Raw genomic sequence first — 12,461 nt, forward strand, 5'->3', positions numbered from 1 at the left:
ATTCCCGGCTGAAGTGATGATGATGATGATGAATCTTAATCTTCAATCCGATTCAGAGAATGCACCAATCAAAATAAGTCATTTGTAAGCATGTCAAAATACTTTGTTCTGATACGTTCATTTTTGAAATAAAAGAAAGCGATTGGGATCATTTATTGAGAATGGCGGTTAGATTTCGCGCAGAATTGAGCATAAAGCCTGAGTAAGGACCGACCATTAGTCCTGTGAATTTCCACAAGTGTAGAGGGAAAATTCGCCGATCACGCCAAGCACGTGTTTAGATTTTTACGATATTTTGTAGCAAAAAATAAACGTGACCTTCAGTAGGGAGAGGTAGGGAGAGTAGTCGAAACCACACCACGTATGACCAGAAGGAAGAGCGTATTTAACTGACAGCCCCTTACATACTACTTAAGTAAGACGCCACTAAACCAATGTGGCGATACAAATTAAAGTATTTCACAACCTAATCACGTCATACGTAGGCTTGCGCAAAGTACGAAGCCATAATATCCATATAAGCAAGCTATCTCAAAGCGGCATCGGCAGTGAACATCCTACTTGGGCATTGTTTTTATACAAAATCTGGTGATCCAAGGTCATGCAGTATGAGTGGGCTGGCCAGGTATGACGTCTCTAACTAAAGTCAAGACAAATTACTGTTGGTTACATTTTCGGAAGGCCAAATAAAACCCATCATACGTAAAGGTATCGCTTCCTGGGATCAGCTTGTGTCTGCTTGTGTATCCGGTTTTAAACTAACATCATTCTGTCGACTAACAAGACTATCTGGACCCCAATTTACTAATACCATCAGGTACAGTGAGGTTACTTCTTAAAGAAATTCTTCTTTAAACCACTTCATACACATTCTAGGCCTCCACAATTCTTCTGGCTTTCTGGGTTTATAGGTTATAGAGTTCACTTGACATGACATTATCGCTTCGTTTAACGGTGAAGGAAATCATCGGGAGGAAACCTATAAAGATTTAATACCTCAGAAATTCTCTGTACGAATTTTGAGGGTATGTGAAATCTACCAATCCGCACTAGGCCAGCTTGCTGGACTATGCCCTAATCCCTCTCATTAGATGAAATCCGTGCAGCAGTGACCAGTATATAATACAGGGCCTCAGTAGTAGTGGAGGCTCCTGCAGCAGTGACCAGTATACAGAACCGTGTACATTATAAGGTTAAAACGGGGACCTAAACAATAAAATTAGAACGAGATCGGGGACCAACAAATGTTTAAATATAAACAAATCATGTCGCAATTTGTACCTAGTTTGAATCGTGCGCGACCCGTCCTTGGGAGAGATGTTCGAGTAGTTTGATGCATTACGCTCGTTATTACGTCATTATGTGCTTTGTTACTTTTATTGACAGTACTCGACAGTATTACATATATAGAATTAGTTACTATACTCGGCAGTGGATGTTGTAGATTGGAAAGAGATAATCGGCTAGTATTCAAAGCGAGTCTATTAGCTATGTGACGCGCTAAGACTCAATATTTTTATACCCGAAAGGGTAGACAGAAACGTAACACTGGTGCACCCACTTTTCGCCGTGTGCATTCTGTCTTGTGTGATAGCGGGCGAATCTATCGCTATATCGAGTACAAATTCTAGAATCAATTTTGACCGAGTAGAAGAGTGAATTCTTTAAGTATAGGATTGGATAACTCATACGTATTTATAATCTCGCAATTAGTTTTATTATACATCCGAATATAATACTCAAGCAACAGTATGGTTCTTGATTAAATAGACTACACGAAATAATTGATTTCTAACTATTATACAGATTTCAATTAGAATGAAATACATTTCCTCGCGTCTCAAACAAAGAAACAAAGGATGCCTTGTCTATGGTATGTGGCAATTCGATTCGCCGCGAAAAGTAAATGTTTGATTTAATTGGTATAGTATTTTTTTTTAATTACGAGATTTTTTTGAATTAAGAACACAAAATATTATAAGTATTTTTGTTAAAAATTATGTTTATATTTGGAACACAAAACATTTATGTATTTTTTCTTTAAATATTTTTGTGACTATGAAACATGGTAACGTCATGTGGCGTTTCTTTTTGACTGATTTTAATTGTTAAATAATTTTGATATTAGTTTTGCTCATCATGAATTCATTTATATTTTTAAAGTTGCCTATGTCCTTTCCAAAACTGGTTTTAAATTAGCAAAAACACTTATAGAATTTATCAAACCGTCCATAAATCAGAGAATGTAATAACGACAATTAATCGGTTTCACAAATCTTATTTTTCTTACCCAACACATAGAAAGAGGCTCATTGTTATGCTAATATAAAATCCACACGTCCTTCTTTTCTTACAAGACAATCTGATCGAATATCTGACATCTGCAAACGTCAAAATCTTGTCAAATAAAACAATAAACAGAGCACGAGGTGTTTATGGTACAAGATATTGACTTGTAGCTGTTTTAAAAATATAAATAAATAGTTAGAGATAGACATAACCTTATTCTCCGAAAAATAAAATATTTATAGAATGTTCATGTTGTAGTAAGTATGGAACTAACTTCTTGAACTGACAACTTTAACTTTAGAAAGAAAAACTGACGCCTCCAAACCGGCCAAATTATAATTATCTTTCATTAAAAAATGATTTACCATATGACATTGGTAAAGAATTTTTTTCAGCAGCTGAAATTTTCAAGGATTCCTACTTAAGAAATACACATACATACAATATACATACATAGTATCACACCTCTATCCCATAGGGTTGGGCAGAGAATAAAAATACAAATAAAGAATGTAAACATCAACATTTAGGATATAGTAGAGTCACATTGTCGATATATTCGTCTACAGTATGAATATTGCATAGACCGGTCTAACTGGATAATATACCCCTCTCCCCCCGCGGAAATTCGTGTGTGCTCGGTCTCCACACCGAATGCACGGCCGCATGGGGAAACATTTGCTGCGGCCCTTGGCACACAGTACAGTACAGTTCATGGTCTTAACTACACATCGAGGCCTATGAAAACTCGAAAACATTTTCTGACCTTCTCCCCTCCGACCATCTTAAGAAGATTCCTTTTTCGGCCCCCATACTTGCCATTCCCAGCTATCTCTTCCCAACTTTCCTCCAGGGTTCTGCAGTCACTAAGCAGGTGTCTTCTAATGTTGACTACGGGGTCCGTTAATAAAAAACGGTAATTCAAAAACATTTTTTGTAATCTGTCTCTGAGGATCGCTACCTCTTGCATCTTGAGCTGTATTTGAAACAATCGTTATGTACAGCGTCCGTGATCCAAATATGGTTGCATAACCTACATGGTACAAATGTTTTGAACCATAAACCAAACCATCACTCGTATTAGATATTGGATAATGCAATAAAGAGAAAACCTAAATACTTATGCGTCCCTTTCTTTCATAGTACTCACGCCATTTATTCCTAAAGGAGTAGGCAGAGACAAGCAAAATTATATTGGGGTTCAGCTTGGAGTATGGAATGTAGATACACTCTCCCCCTATTAGATCTCGAGAAGACACACTCATAGTGAGTAATTGCATAACTGCACCTCTACCTATCCCTTCGGGGTAAAAGGGATATGATTCTTTTTCATTCTAAATTTAAACTAATTCGGCGAAAAAGGCATGATGTGTTTGTCTATTGTTTGTTCTAAATTTAAACTAACTTTGGCATATTGTATTTCAAAATTAGAATTCAAAGTTGAAACGAACTAATCAAGCAATGCAGACGTACGTATCGGGTACGGGTAGCAGGTAGCGGGTAGTAGGTAGCGGGTAGCAGGTATCGTAGATACAAGGGAGCGGTCTGCGGCCTGAGCGAAGCTTTATTACACTCAAAACACTGCAGATTGGGTCCTTGTTTACACTATGCGATTTTTGTAATCGAATTAGAAATTCGACAGTTACTTATAAGACGCCCTTTTGGTATTTTTCCGTAAACAGCACTTAAAGCTATTGGAAAGATAACGGACATATTTTGTACAAAACTAAATAACCTCCATAAATTATAATAGGGAAAAATTTGTTTCTCGTGTTCAGCGACACGCAGCTGGGACTATACTTTAAATATAAGAATAATTACATTTTAATTTCATTCAGGTAGTTTCCTACTTTCACAAATACAAGTGACTTGTAATTTGGTGAACAGTTACTATGTTCGTATTTCTAAGACTTGACAATCTTGATCTGTGGTATATCCAAATCCACAGCAACTTACAGCAGATAAGAGTGTTTGGACTCATAAGCACCTCAGTGAGAGGGTGGCAATAAAAAGTAATAGTTGAGGCCTACGGTGAAAAAAATAGTAATTTTGAAAAATAAATTGGTTATTTATTGTTATTCCTGAAGTTGGGAGATGTCTCTGTAAACGATAAACAATATCGCATATTGGAACACCTATTTATTATTCTTTCTTAGATATAATACTTCTGAATTCTAATGTTTACGCAAATGTTAGACGTTAAAATTAAATTATTTTTCGGATTTTAACGCAGTTTTAATATTTTACTTTTTGTCCCGACGTTTCGAAGACTTTGCAGACTTCATGGTCATAGGGGGGACTGAAGTATTGTTCATCCGCAAAGTCGAAGTTATTTAATTTTAATTCTTCTCTTTGTCGATACGATTAGTCGTAGCGTCGTATCGGAACCTATAAATGGTGATATAGAAAAACATTAAACTGATTGGCGGTACAGCACAGAACGGCGCGCCCATGTCCGGGAATTAAAAACCTATCATACTAACGTCATTACTGAGGGTAGGCAGAAAGATGAAAATGTAATTAAAATCTACTAAAGTTCCACATTCAATGTCGAAAATCTATTTTGACCTTCTAATCAACACTAAATTTTACCGTACATGGGAATCGAATTCAGGACCTCACGAATCATAGTCTTTGCTACTAAAGAATTGTGATGGAATCTTCTGGAAAAATACTGTATCCCAATGCTTAGTAATTACATTCACTTCCTTGTCCTTCAAACAGCACAAACCTTGACGGCACAAATATAGATTGCAGTAATATCTTCCTAAACTCTCGGATTCGAGAAACCAACCACACACTACGTGTTGGATGGTGTTTCTGCTGTTTATGGGCGGTCGTATCGCTTACCATCAGGCGAACGACAAGCTCGTCTCGTCATTCAAAATAATAATAAATCATATCTAAAGGTAAATTATTACCCCGAATTACCTTCTCACGTTCAAATCTAAGTTCACGTTAGACATAAGCCTAATGACTTATTAAAAGGTACTTCAAAACCCAGGGTCTAAGTTCTTTTTTAATGCTTTAAAAGACAAGCTTGCCATTCGCTTGATAATAAAACTATCATACTACTATCGCCCATAAACAGAAATATCGTGCCACACCTTGAATTACGAAGTATTGTTTGGTATTCCACTGCGCTAGCCATCCTGAGACATGAGATGTTAAGTATTATTATACCCAGTAGTTACACTGGCTACAATTTCTATCAAACCGGAACACAACAGTGAATACACACTGCTGCTTGGCGGCGGAAATTAACAGACATTGCAGTAGTACTTACCCAGACGGACTCTCACATATGAGAGACCTACCACCAGTATAAATACCTAGAAAAAAAAATGGTTACTTTAAATTATGCAGAAGTGATGTTTTATAAGTCGACTCCCCAAAACATTGTCCTGTGCCTAGACTCGTTACTAAAATATTTCATCATCATCATCAGCTGCAGGATGTCCACCATAGAACATGGACCTCCCCCAAAGATTTCCATATCGCCCTATTGGAAGAGGCCCGCATCCAGCGACCTTCGACTTTTATTAGGTCATCTGTCCACCTCGTGGGTCCAACTCTGCGCTTCCCAGTTCGTGACCTCCATTCCAGAACCTTCTTGCCCCATCGGCCATCAGTTCTGCGAGCTATGTGCCCTGCCCACTGCTACTTTAGCTTGCTAATCCGATGGGCTACTAAAATATTTACCATACCAAAAATATTTCACTTAAACACCTAACAGTATTTATCGACCGCAGCTAAATTAATATTTGAAACTAGAATTAGCATTTGCTAGCAAAGTTTTTGCAAACATTATAGCGTCGCGTTCTACAATAACACTGCAGTATATTAGGCTAATTGTATTCTATGTAAGTTGTCGGAGTCGGCTCGACTGGGGTGCGAAAACCGGGGAATTATGGCATAGCTCTGGAACAAATAATGCCGGACTACAATTCTAAAGTTACACTATTACGGGAAAATTTTAAAAATAACTAATTTCAGTATAATTAGAAATAGAAAGAAATAGAAATATATTTAGGTTCTTTCTTTTCTAATACTTTGCTTCTTTCTTTTATAATACCACCTCAATGTAGAGTCGACGCAAAACTTTCAAAACATATTGCAGAAACAATTTGGTTTGACTTTCATAACCAGCCAAGCTGGCTCATCGTATTAGTAAAATTCTATATTGCCTGACCTGGAATCGAAGCCAAGCCTTTCAAATACAATATATATTATATACCTACCTTCTCACTAAACCAGGAAAGTAACAGCCTATTAAATTCTTATGGAAGAAGATGCAGATATGATAGTAGTAAATAAAATAATTAAATACATTTGTCATTTAACTTACTATAAGTAACTAGTAATATTTTGAAGAGATTTTGGTATCGAAGGTAATTCATTTTCTATATTGAATTTTTTAAAATACTAATTACTCATTGAGGCCATTCTTATGAGCTCGGACACACTAAATCTGCTGTAAGTTGTTAAGGAGTTTGATATTCCGCAGACTTCTTGAAGCTGCAACATCAGCTATAAGTTTACCATGTCTTGGTAATACCAGCGAAGCAGTAAATCCAATTTCAAATCAACCGTATTTGTGAAAGTAGGAAATCAGCTGATAATTTTCTAACTCCGGATGAGATCTTTATAAATTATAGCTAAGAATCATCTGGATCACCTCAGCTTTCAAACAATTAAAAATGCAAACTCGGTCCATTCGTTTGAGAGCTATGATGCAGACAGACATCCAAATACAAAATTTAAACTTAAAACACCCCTCTTTGTGCTTTGGGGGTTAAAAAAACTATTTTGGCCATGGTCGTCAAATAACAAAATAAAAATCCAAAATTCTCTACAAAAATAATAATAATTTCACTGTATTTGACCGTCACGTCCTCATTTCTAACTAAGTTCTTAATATTGCTTATATATTCTGAAGGACAAGCGAAATTTCAAACGCTCCAAAATTCTATTATTTCCGCTTACCCACTGTCACGGCACTACATATGACATCATTAGCACAAAGAAACAAGGTTAAGAAACCGTATAAACCAAGTTTCCGAACGCACCGCGCGGCACAATTAAAAAACAAAATTATTCCACCCACTATGTGATTAAAAGCACACCCCCGATTTCGCGCCACCCTCATGCCACCCCACTTCTTCGCACTATGGTCAGTTGTAATACAACTGCCTTGTAAGGCATATCGTAGCCTTAGAAACTGGGCACAAAACAAAAATAAACAAATATATTTTTAAGATTAAAACAACTGCATAATTGTAATCTGTGGTGATTTTTAAATGCGTTTGGTATCCGAACGCGTCGTGTATTTTCAAAAAAGGAACGTGGGTATTTTAATAAAATTTTGTTGTGCTAATTTCTCGTATCATGGCCGATTTGATTATAACCTTCAAGCGACCAAGGCAAGTTTTTTCCACGAGGAAGCCGTTATTTCTTAATCGCACACATTAATTTTGTCGCGCGATGTTCTTATCGGTTCTAAATTGACGTTCGACATACGAAAATGACATCTGTGCTCGTGCATTTTGGCGCCAAAAAAACAATCATGGTAGTCATATTTTACGTATTCAAAATCAAATTGAAATGACGACTTTTGAACGGTGTTAAAATTATATTTGTAGCGAAAATGTGAACTTGTAAATTGGATTTTGTGATTTTCGAACATTTGTGTGTGGATTTTTTTGGATTTGAGTTTGTGATAAGGTATGTATTCAAAGTTTTTTTTTAAATATTTTCAATCAATTTAAAGTATTAGTATCGTACAGCCTAATTCAGATTTTAGAACCATACAATTTTTTTTTTTTATAAATTTTATTAAGTCCTAAAATACCTCTAATATTTATGTCGAATTAAACAACTACATAAATAACAAATATCAGCTGATATATTATGACCCGATTAATTCTATAACAATTCCTAGAATAATATTCATTGAACCCACGTCCTTGGCAGCATTTTCAGACACATTTTTACACGAGGAATTCTAGCTATTTATGTACAACATGGCGCTGGCTTGTCCTTTGATAATTAAGTGTTAAAATATTTTGTTAATCAATTATATCATTAAGTTTAGATTCAGTCATAAATTTTGAAAGTATACTTTATATCTCCGCCATATTTAAAGTGATATCTGAAACAGTTGCTAAGAAAAAATAAACTATAAATTTTCCAAGGTTCTAATTGATGGTAAGTGCAGTGTAGTTTTTTTTTCAAATGGGCTCAGCAAAGTAGCTCGAACCATCCATCTATCCTGTCGTTCCCTCAATGCTGAGGATCGTGACCGCAGTAGGCTGAGTCTATAACGGCCCTCCATCTGGTTCTGTCATCGGCGGCGTGAGTTGCAAAGTAGCTCCACTGTACTGGTTACTCAAGAAGGGTGTATATAGTGTTGGCTGATGAGAGATGATTGTCCCTCGCCAATCGGATATACACAGGTTGATCCCGAAACGCGACATAACTACTTGGCCTACTACAGTGGGATTTACACCTTGTGTATCGTAATCGCCATCACATGGATATAAATATGCTATACCAGCAAAAGCTATAGAAGACCCACCGCCAAAGCCCTTAACGATGCCTCAAAAACAGGAAATATTATCAGTCTATTTTCCATTTGCTAAGAGAATGTTAAGATGTAGTTTAATATACATTCGGACTGTACGAGTTTTAAATAAAATTCCTACGTTAACACATTCTCTTTTTTTCCTATAGTCGATACTATTTTAATCCAAATGGTTGCCTATTTCCTTTCAAAAACCTCTACGTATATCAAAGCTTTACTCTCCAAGTTGACTTGTTAGAACGATTCATACAAACAAGTGGTCTACAATATATAGGATAGTGTAGAGTTGACTGAGTTTTTGATGTAATGTATGGGAGTCGCAACTCTAGCTATAATGAAACTCCAAAGATGGCACTGTATATATTGTATATTTCAAAACTCCAGAGTACGTTTAATACACAGAGGCGTACTTAGATGGTAATAGTAACAAATCGTAAGACGTACTAATTAAACAAAGACGCGCGTTGCTTTTATACGGGAGGTATGGTGTGACACAGCGTTCTCGCACAACTACGCACGTGCACTTACATAGCTGCGCAAGTGTGTGTGTCCCAACACCATTCCCCCCTTTTACAAAAAAATAACGCAACGCATAAAATCAATTTTATAAAAAGAAGTAACTACACATAAGTACAATAAAAACAATATGTGACGAGTACAAATTCATCGCTGACTAATAATAACGCTAGACACTGGACACTGATGCTGTTGTTGAACATTGCGATAAGTTCGACGCGTCAACAGGATACAGCTCGTATTACGCGTAGCTGTCTGCAGGTGGCGAGGTGTTTGTTTTCGTTGCAGCGATTGATACCTCTTTTCTTAACCACTTTTTAACTTTGCGTCGACATTGTAACCACACTGTAGTAACTAACACGATGACTAGCAGTGATGCTATGACGATCAATGTTATGTTAAATTGATTAACTCGCGTTTCAACTGCGCTATTCTGGGCTATAACTACTTCTTCTTTGCTATAAGTTTTGCCCATTGTTACGATTATTCGTAAAGTGTGGATTGTCCGCGAGGTCTATAACGTATGAAGTTATAGCGCTATAAATGCTTCTTATACCTTATGACAATGTCCAAGTAAGCAAATAAAATGTTACAAATAATTTAAAATCTAGGTCATCGTTACGCAGTTTGTTCGCGATGGGTAACATTTGACAAAGCAATTTGTTTTAAAATAATTCAAAGTTATAACGTTAATATTATAAAAGACATAAAATGTGTACAAAAACTGTCCATCGCGAACGCTTTGCTGATCGAGCAGAAACATGAGCAGGCATGTACTCGACTCGATACCGTGCGTTGTTTACGATCTGATGCAATAGTAATGATTCGAAGAATTGTTTTGCACATGATAAATTTTGTAAAATATAAACACTGTTTATATGAACAAAAAGAAAAAAAAAATTGTATAAATGTAAAAATAAAGTAAAAATGTGTAAAAAATGTATATGCTTATATAAAATGTGAGTCCTAATTAATCCATAAATCTTACAGGAATATTGATGACTCGACCACTTCTAGTAATATGTTGTTGCCTGTTTCCGGAGGTTGTGCCAAAAAATTTATGTTATAACTTCCTTGGGCATGTGTCGTCGCTCACCTTCTGTGGTGCTAAGGTGGCTTCAATCCGGATGAACCAGGCGCGAGATTCATCTACCCAGAAGTCAGGGATACGCGCCTGAACGGATACTCCCAGTAGATCCGTTTCTTGAGTCTGTGTATTTGGAGCTTTGGTTGCCATCTTGAAGATCACGTCGGGTGAATCACGTCTTGTGTATCGCGTCGGATGAATCACGTCGGGGTATCGCGTCGGATGAATCACGTCTTGTGTATCGCTTCGGATGAATCACGTCGGATGAATCACGTCTTGTGTATCGCTTCGGATGAATCACGTCTGGGTCACCAATGTAGAGTTGATATTTGAGTTTTTGATGTAATGTATGGGAGTCGCAACTCTAGCTATAATGAAACTCCAAAGATGGCACTGTATATATTGTATATTTCAAAACTCCAGAGTACGTTTAATACACAGAGGCGTACTTAGATGGTAATAGTAACAAATCGTAAGACGTACTAATTAAACAAAGACGCGCGTTGCTTTTATACGGGAGGTATGGTGTGACACAGCGTTCTCACACAACTACGCACGTGCACTTACATAGCTGCGCAAGTGTGTGTGTCCCAACAATAGCATTTCAACTAGTTAAGTCTTCCACAACCAGGCTTATCGTTTTCACCAAGAGGAGACACACCGAACTCAAAATCTAACGTCTGAGATGTTTCCGAGGCTCCAACACCGACAATTCATACCGTTTTGTCACTATGTTGCGCCGATTAGCTTGATAGGTTCACTGGACATACTAATGTCATGACTGAAAAAACAGAATATATATATTGTAGTAGAATAAGTTAATATTATTATAAATAAGCTATAAGCTATCTAAATATAGCACGAATGTGTCGTAAGGTCGGTGTATACTATGAAAATTAAACTCTAAAAATGTAAATAGTATATATAGGGCAAAACACGCACGATTCTGACGTCATCGGTTCCACGTTGCGGGTGTGCGAGTAAGATAGCATGACCAGTGTGCGTTTTTTCTTATAGCAATATTTATAATAGCCTAGTTGTGTGTGGAACGGACTGCCAAGACGGTGTCCGCAGGTTCAAAACCGAAGGGCACACACCTCTGACTTTTCTAAAATCATGTGTGTATTCTTTGTGAATTTATCGTTCGGTTTAACGGTGAAGGAAAACATCGTCAGGAAACCTGCACATCTGAGAAGTTCTCTATAGGAATTTCGAAGATGTGTGAAGTCTACCAATCCGCACTAGGCCAGTGTGGTGGACTAAGGCCTAATCCCTCTCAGTATTAGAGGAGGCCCGTGCTCAGCTGTGGGCTGATATAATACAGGGCTGATATTATTATTATTATTTATAATAATTTGGTTATTATGCATTCTCATACTATATCTGCATTTTTTATAATGAAAGTGAAATAAGGATTTATTTCATGCACCATTTAATATTCGTATTATTAACTTTAATCTTCTAGACGTTTAGGAAAGTGGTAGAGGCACTCTTAATTTAAACAGGCTGGCATAATTACGGCAATTGATACGGTATCTAGACTCTACTTCGCTTACCATCGGATCCAGTGGTATCTCTACCGTGGCCGCATAAAAAATCTAGCGAATGAAAACACCAGCTCGACCGGGGTCATACCACAGTCTGGCCAAGCACTATTTCCTTAAAGCTGGCTGCCAAATTATTTTTCTTACATTGTTTATAGTTAATTGTAGTAGAGACCGCTTCGTAGTACGTGTGAAATCTTTGATAGAGATATAATAATAATACAAGATTTATGCTTTATATGCATCATCTTAAAAACAAATACCAGATCAAAGAAAAATCAACTCTAAATCCTAAATTAAATTAAGTATATTTTAAGTCGCACGGGTATAATTTTAAATTGACTTACGATCTCGCCAAAAGATGGCGTCCCATTAAAACTAGATCGCGCTATGGTTTACACGACTGTGTCCAATGAAAACATTTCTTTTTCTTAACTATTCA

Source organism: Manduca sexta, chromosome 2, assembly GCF_014839805.1.
Source record: "Manduca sexta isolate Smith_Timp_Sample1 chromosome 2, JHU_Msex_v1.0, whole genome shotgun sequence".
In the NCBI taxonomy this organism is placed as follows: Eukaryota; Metazoa; Arthropoda; class Insecta; order Lepidoptera; family Sphingidae; genus Manduca; species Manduca sexta.